We start from the raw sequence: 7,941 nt of genomic DNA, 5'->3' as shown, positions 1-7,941 counted from the left end.
TCCTGGACAGCCCAGGAATGCTCCCGCACACCCTGTTAGAGTCCACAGTGTGGGAGCAGGCCCTGACTCCGCCCCTCGGGGCATAGCCTTGTCTCCTTTGTAAAGTGACAACACAGGTGAGGGAGCCCCCACCAAGGGGCGCTACAGTGGCAGTGGAGGCAGCCTCCAGGGTCAGCTGCAGAGCCGCCCCGTCTGATGTGCTATGAGGGCTCTCGTTTGTCCCCTCGGGGCTTCCCCTCCTGGGGACAATGAAGGTACCACGTCTCATCTGGGAAATGCCCAGAGGAGGCTCATGGACAGCAGATCACTATCCACCCTCCCCAGGCCTGTGCTCATCACCTCCATTTACCACCCCAGAAAGATGTCTGTGTGAGCAGTGTCCCTGGTGTGAGTAGGCTGTCGGGCGAACCTTCCATGGGTTCATTTAGAACCGAGCAGCAGACTTTGTTTTCAAACTAATAAGCATTGATTTGAAGCCTTACATAGAGAAAAGGGATTGCTCTAAGCCAGGGCTGCTGCCTTCTCCAGCTCCTCACTTTGTTGAGTCCTGCCAGCCCCTGAAGATGGAGGTCAGGAACACAGACATAAAAGTCTCTGTCCAGGGGCTTCCAGAAGCCTCTGCTTGGTGGCTGGGTTGGACAGCACTAGTGGTTTATTTTTCCATGAAGTCTCAACGTAAACATCCAGTTATGCCCCAGACAGCACAGCTCACCAGGCTTTCCTCTGGGTTCTCCAGGAGGTGGGTAAGGAAGGTTCTTGGCAGTGCTGTTCATCTGCCCTTCCCGTCCACTCCTCTAATGCCTCTAATAATGTCTGCAGAGGGGGGACAGAGTCGCTTGGCACCCTGCAGCCTCCCTCCTGCTTCCTGGGGCTCATCTGTCTCTTAGTCCCCTCAGTGGCATTGTTGAGGGCACATCCCTTCTCAGAAGCCCTCGGTTCACCACGGCTGGTAGGGTGATGCCGAAACACGAGGAGCCCACTCCCCTCCTTGCCACCAGCTCGCACTGGACCTCTGCAGCTTGTATGACTAAAGGTTTTTATGTTTGCGTTTCCTTTCTGCAACCAAACCAAGCCTCTAGATACCAGAGACGATCTCCTAAGACTTGGTCCCAAGCCTCTTCAGTTCCGTCTGCAAGAGGCATTTGACTGATTTCAACACTTTTTGGAACTCGTGCTGAAATTTTGCTCCTCAGAATGGATCAGAAAATACTTAGGATCAAAAAACAGAATGTTCATTGTAAAATAGAAAAGGACATATAGAAGAATATAAAGTTGGAAGCAAATTGCCTTGAGTGCCACCTTGAGAGAGAGCCCACTTTTGGGAAGTCCCATGCCTTCTTGGGACTTCATGGGTTGAGGTTCATAATTTTCAGCAGCATTACAGGGGACCAGTTTTTAACTTTTTCAGAACTCATGAATGTATCAGGCAATACTTTAATTAATTGCCCAAAGATGCTTATTTGTATTTTTTGCTATTATAAACATTTTGGAAATGGAAATCCTCGTGCATACATGTTTACACACTTGGCCCACTGTTTCTTTTGGATCATAGATCTGGAGTGCCCAGGCCAGAGGGTCTGCATGATTGCAATCAGTACCTGTTTGACAGGTCCCCCTGCCACAATTCTATCAACTTAAACACCCAACACCAGTTTCCTCACATCTTCACCAGGACCAGGCCCTGTGCACAATCTTTGATGGAGAAAAAAGATCTCCAATTTCTAGTCAGGTTGGACATTTTGGAATACCTTTGCTGGCCATACATAATTATTTTGTAAACTGCTTATTCATGTCTTTGCCTATTTTTCTGTTGGTGTAGTTTCTCTTTTTTCTTATTTGTAAGAACTTTTTATATAATCACCGTTTGTCATTTTTTTCCACTTTGTGTTTATTTCAATCTGAGGATTTTTACTTAGCGCTATATATATATACACACACCTTGAGTTTTTATGTAGCCTCATCTATCAACCTTTTTTCTTTATGGTTTCTGATATTGGTTCTTGATTAAAACCAGCGTTTTTCGTTGGGTACTATTTTAAGGGTTTGTTTTCACAGTTCACTCTAAGTGAGAGTGATTTTGAAGCGTGTCACGAAGTAAGGATCTTGTTTTCTTCCTGCACCAGATACTAAAGCATTACTTAAACAGGGTGACCCTGATCTTGGTGTGCCCCATGTTGTTCTGGTTTATGCCACTGTCCTGGTGTCTCATCTGAGCTAGCACTTTAACACTCTTAAAAGTGTGCTGGTTTAGGGGCTAGCCCAGGGGTGCAGCAGTTAAGTGTGCATGTTCCGCTTCGGCAGCCCGGGGTCCACCAGTTCGGATCCCAGGTGCAGACATGGCACCGCTTGGCAAGCCATGCTGTGGCAGGCGTCCCACATATAAAGTAGAGGAAGATGGGCACAGATGTTAGCTCAGGGCCAGTCTTCCTCAGCAAAAAGAGGAGGATTGGCAGCAGATGTTAGCTCAGAGCTAATCTTCCTCAAAAAAAAAAATCTGGTTTGGATGAAAAAGTATGCAGTTGCCCATTGTAATGCCATTTATTAATTGATGCATCATTTATCCACTGACTTAAAATAATGCTTGAAGAACTAAATTCCAGGTATATGGCTCTGCTGATCTTAAACGTTCTTAAGCATTTTTTCTTCCAGATGAACTTTAAAATACCTGGAATAATAACAAAACAAAATTTTACTGAAATTTCAAAAATGAAAAATGATTGTTTTTTAAGTGCTAAGGGACAAAATGTATCAGGATTTAATCAATATTTTCTTCCCAACCCTAAGGTGAACAACATATCTTAGTACCATAAATGTACTGTCATTCATATTTGCTTATTTTTAAATGACATTAAGCTATTCAACTTACATAGAAAGAAGCTATAAATCTTCTTTTTGTCCTCCCTGTGTTCTGTTTCAAAATGATAAGAGCTATTTTACAAAATTTACAATTTGGAAAACTGATATGTTTACATGTGGGGTCTTTTTGTATTTATTATGCATGGGGCTTATTGAGCTTCTTGAATCTGTAAATTTATGTCTTTCATCAAATTTATGAAAATTTCAGCCATTATTTCCTCAAATAATTCTTCTGCTATTGTCTTGCTCCTTTTAGGGTTCTAGTACACATATGTAATACCTTTTATATCGGCCCGCTCACTGGTCATTGAGGCTGTTCATATATATATATTTTTAAAGTATTTTTTCTGCTTTTTCTTCAAATAGGATAATTTTTATCTATCATTGACTGTCCCTATTAATGACCTGTCAGTGCCCATTCTGCTTTAATGCCTACATAAAGTAGTTTTAATTTCAGATGTATTTGTCAGTTCTAAAATTAGTTTCTAAGTCTTAGCTAAGCTTTTTCATTCGCTCATTCATTTTTATATTTACATCCTTGTGTGTATTTCTAGTATGTATATTAAAATCTTTGGTAATTCTACCATCAGGGTCTTCTCAGAGTAAGTCTCCATTGACTTTCTTTTATTCTGAGTATGAGTCACATTAACTTGTCTCATTGTCTGTCTTATACTTTGGGGTTGTATCCTGGACATTGCAAAAATGGTACTTTGTAGATATCATGGGTTCTGTTATGTTTCTCTGAAGAATTTAGATTTTTTTTTGTTTTAAGCATTTAATCATAGTGAACTCTAACTGCATGCTTAGTCGCCTTTGGTGTGCATGGCAGGGCCGAGATGGGAGTGGGGCCCCTGAGGCACTGAGAGCACACAGTTCAGGGAAGCACTCACTCTTGGGTTCACACCGTTGGAAATGGTGTGTAATCTTGTCAAATGGTCATTCTGCATCTATTGAGATGATCATGTTTATCTTTTGCTCTGTTAATGTGGTGAAGATTCAACCAACTTTGCAAACCTGAGAGAAACTCCACTTTGGTCATGGTGACTTACCCCTCTGTTATTATTCAGTTGGTATTTAGTTATTGCTGAATTTGAACTACTAATATTTAAGGATTTATAAATGTGTGTGTGTGTGTAAGAGATACTCATCTGTAATTTAGTTTTCTTGTCATGTCCTTGCCACTTATTGGTAGCGTGGATTTCAGGTTAGTAATTTTGTGGTTTTGGCATTAATTTTAAACTATTTGCTTTATGCAACAGCCACCGAATGGTAAACCTAGAGTGGATTTTAACAAAAGCAGAAGTAGAGCTGAAGGACTGGGGTGATACCTGGCACATGTGGTTTTTATAGCTCTGTCCAAGAGCAGCACCACCATCTTTGGACGCCATGAGTTCTCACCCAAACATCGGCTCTGACTGAGCCCACCAGATACTGGCGGCACTGTCAGATTTTCACCCTGCTCACCAGCCAGATGGAGTTCTGTCATCTATGTGGGGTCTTTATGATGGTGACTTGAAATCTTCTGAGGGATGTGAGCTGATGAGGACTGATTATCTCAGTGGAGATAATGACAGTGCAGGGTCTGGCTGGATGCTACAGAAGAGGGTGTCTTGGTGACCTTCAGAACAGACACGTGACTACAGAGGAGTCACAGCGTGTCTACCTGATTCCGCACGCACAGGAGGGGCTGAACTTGATGTCCGTGTGTCCAGCTGTCAGCTTTTGTACCGACAATGGTCCAACCATCCTGTGCCCACTGGACATGACCAAAAGATCGCTCCATTTCAGCAGACAGGAGCTCACTACCAGTCAGCCTATGATGATCAAGGCCATCTTAGCCTGTAAGCAAAAATAAGAGCCACCAATTAGGTTAACTCATTTATTTGCAAGAATGTACAAGTTTCTGTTCTCAAAATTGAGACCAAAAATAAGTTACTTTTCTAATTCTGAGGAAAGAATTGTCTACTGTTACTCCATTTAAAAACTTCATGGGGGCCGGCCCAGTGGTGCAGTGGTTAAGATCACGTGCTCTGCTTTGGCAGCCCAGGGTTCATCAGTTTGGATCCCAGGTGCGGACATGGCACCGCTTGTCAAGCCATGCTGTGGCAGGCGTCCCACATATAAAGTAGAGGAAGATGGGCATGGATGTTAGCTCAGGGCCAGTCTTCCTCAGCAAATAAAGGAGGATTGGCGGCAGATGTTAGATTAGGGGTAATCTTCCTCAAAAAAGAACAGAAACCAGAAAACTCTTTGTGTTAAAATCGCTGCTTTAGGGGCCGGCCCCATGGCCCAGTGGTTAAGTTCCCGCACTCTGCTTTGGCGGCCCAAGGTGTCACCAGTTCTTATCCTGGGCGCAGATGTGGCACTGCTTGTCAAGCAATGCTGAGGTGGCATCCCACATCCCACAACTAGAAGGACCCACAACTAAAAATACACAACTGTCTACCAGGGGGCTTTGGGAGAAAAAGGAAAAATAAAATCTTAAAAAAAAAAATCACTACTTTGTATTAAACATTCTGCTGTCTTGAAGGTCAGTGCATGTGTCCCAGAGGACACTATTCAAAGCTTTCCAAAGATGGTCCCCAAGGGAGCAGTGAGAAACTGTTAGCACCTGGGGGCCTAGGCCACCCACAGCCCTTGTTGCCTCCCAGAGACTACTTCCATCACCCCCCAGGAGATGGGAAACCCGTGGTTCAAGATCACCATCAAGAAGAGATAGGGCATCTTCCTGAATCTGCTCTGGGGAAGTTCCCGTGCCCAGTTTTTTTGGTTTTTTTTTTTTTTTTTCCACTGGGGAATGGAGACACTCCAAAGAAAATGAAACTATGCTAGGGTTGGACTATAATGTTGTCCTTGGTATCCACAGAACAAGGTTCTTCCAGAGTTGTAGTATGTAAAATTCTGCTTCAAGGAGCTTTTGGCTGTGAATGTGACGAGGTCTAGACAGCCGAGATGGAAACACCCTGCAGTGGTCGTTTCTCCCGATTGTTCCATGGACTTGATGTGCCTGACTGGATCACACGCAGCGGCTGCCCAGTCTGCCTGGTGTTCAGGGGAGGAGCTAAGGTGGCCCGGCAGACTCCCCCACCTGAGGGGAGGGAGGGCATGTTCTGCTTGGGCCGAGTGGATTGCAGAGCTTGTCTGTGGACATGGAACCTGCACATCACCTGGGGGCATATGTGCGTCTCCCATCCCCAGCCAGAGTCCAGGGAGCCTCAAGGGAGCAAGGGTTAAGCTCCACTGTCCTTGGCAGAGGAAGCCACTGAAGCAGCAGCTCGCCCGCTCCAGTCTGAGAGCCTCATGAACTTCTCCCTGTGGCCGCGCCGGGGCAGTCTGTCGGTGTTGAGCTCACCTTCCAGATGAAACTCTTTTTTTAATTGTGGTAGGACACACGGAAAATTGACTGTTTTAAAAGAGCACAATTCATGGCATTAAGTATGTTCACAATGTTATGCAACTGTTAACTCTGTCTAGTTCCAGAATGTTTTCATCCCCCCAAAACAGAAACCCCGTGCCCACAGTGGTCACTGCCCACTCACCCCTCCCCCAGCCCTGGCAAACTCCAACATCCTTTCTGTCTTGGGGATTTGCCTGTTTTGGACATTTCATATAAATGAAATCATACATATGTGACCTTTAGTGTCTGGCTTCTTTCTCTTAGCATCCTCTTTTCAAGTTTCATCCACAAGGTTAAAAACTGCCCTCTGTTTTAACCATTGGGTCTCTAAGGAGAGAAGGGTGCCAGGACGAGCCAGCACTGGCTGCCTGGCATGGGAAACACACTCTGCGTGTGTTTTATTTTCAGAACTACCCAAGCCAAGTGAACCACCAGCCCCATGCTCAGGGGTAAGATGCTCAGGCCACCAGGACACACACCTAAGGGCCCAGTCCTGTTCACCAACAGTAACTCATGGCAAAAGGGATAATGTTAGCTTTATGATTTGTTTTAAAATTCACACGCACTCCCTTTTTGGGGGTGTGCACAGTGTTGTGATTTTCGACAGATGCATGGAGTTGTGCAGCTACCGCCACAATCAGGATGTGGACAGCCCATCGTTCCACACAATTCCCTGGTCCTCGCTCACCCACGACCCGCCCAGATCCTGGTGACCACTGATTCATTCTCTAGAGTTCTTTTTCAGAATGTCATAAGTGAGACCTCAGAGTGTATGAGTTTCCTAGGGCTGGTGTAACAAATTACCTGAATTGGGTGACTTAAACCACAGACAGTTATTCTTTCATGGTTTTGGAGGCTGAAAGTCTGAATCTCAAGGTGTTGGCAGGGTTGGTTCCTTCTGGACACTCTGAGGGAGAGTCTGTCCAGCCCCTCTTCCAGCCACTGGCAGTCCTTGGCTTGGGGGTGGGTCATGCCAACCTCCGTTGTCACACAGCTGTCTTCCCTCTGTACGTGTTTGTCTTTTCTCCTCCTCTTATAAGGACACCCATCATTGGCTTAGAGCCGCCTAAGGACCTCATTTTAACTTGATCACATTTGCAAAGACCCTATTTCCAAATAAGGCCGAATGCACAGGTACCAGTATTAGGATTTCAACCCATAAGGTCGAGTGTGCAGCCTTTGAGTCTGGCTTCTGTCACTCGGCACAGTGCCTGTGACATGCGTCTGTTGTTGTATCATGGCTCACCCCTCGAGTTCCAGGCAGCCTGCCACTGAGTCACTGTTTGTTCACCCTTCAGTGCTTCAGTGCTGACGGACACTGGAGTGTTTCCAGACTTGGGCCCTTATACATAACGCTATTAACGTTCAGATAGAGGTTTCTGGGTGAACATAAGTTTTCATTTCTTTTTGGATAAATTATCAAGAGTGAGATTTCTGAGTCGTAGGATTTAACTTTATGCAAACTGCCAGAGGGTGCCAGCGTGCTGTGCTGTTCTGCATGTCTACTGGGACAGCAGCAGCGGGTGTGCCCCTGGCGTGTCACAGTATGAGAATCTCAGTTGCTCAGCATCCTCACAACGTCAGTGCTCTTCTGAACCCCTGGAGATGTGTTTTCTGCCACGTTTGGTGGAATTTGCTAGTGATATCTGGACTTAAGTGTATTTTATTGAGGTGACGTTCACCTCACA

The sequence above is a fragment of the Equus asinus genome, chromosome 13, assembly GCF_041296235.1.
Source record: "Equus asinus isolate D_3611 breed Donkey chromosome 13, EquAss-T2T_v2, whole genome shotgun sequence".
Taxonomy (NCBI): domain Eukaryota; kingdom Metazoa; phylum Chordata; class Mammalia; order Perissodactyla; family Equidae; genus Equus; species Equus asinus.
Note: the sequence above shows the minus strand (reverse complement) of the source record.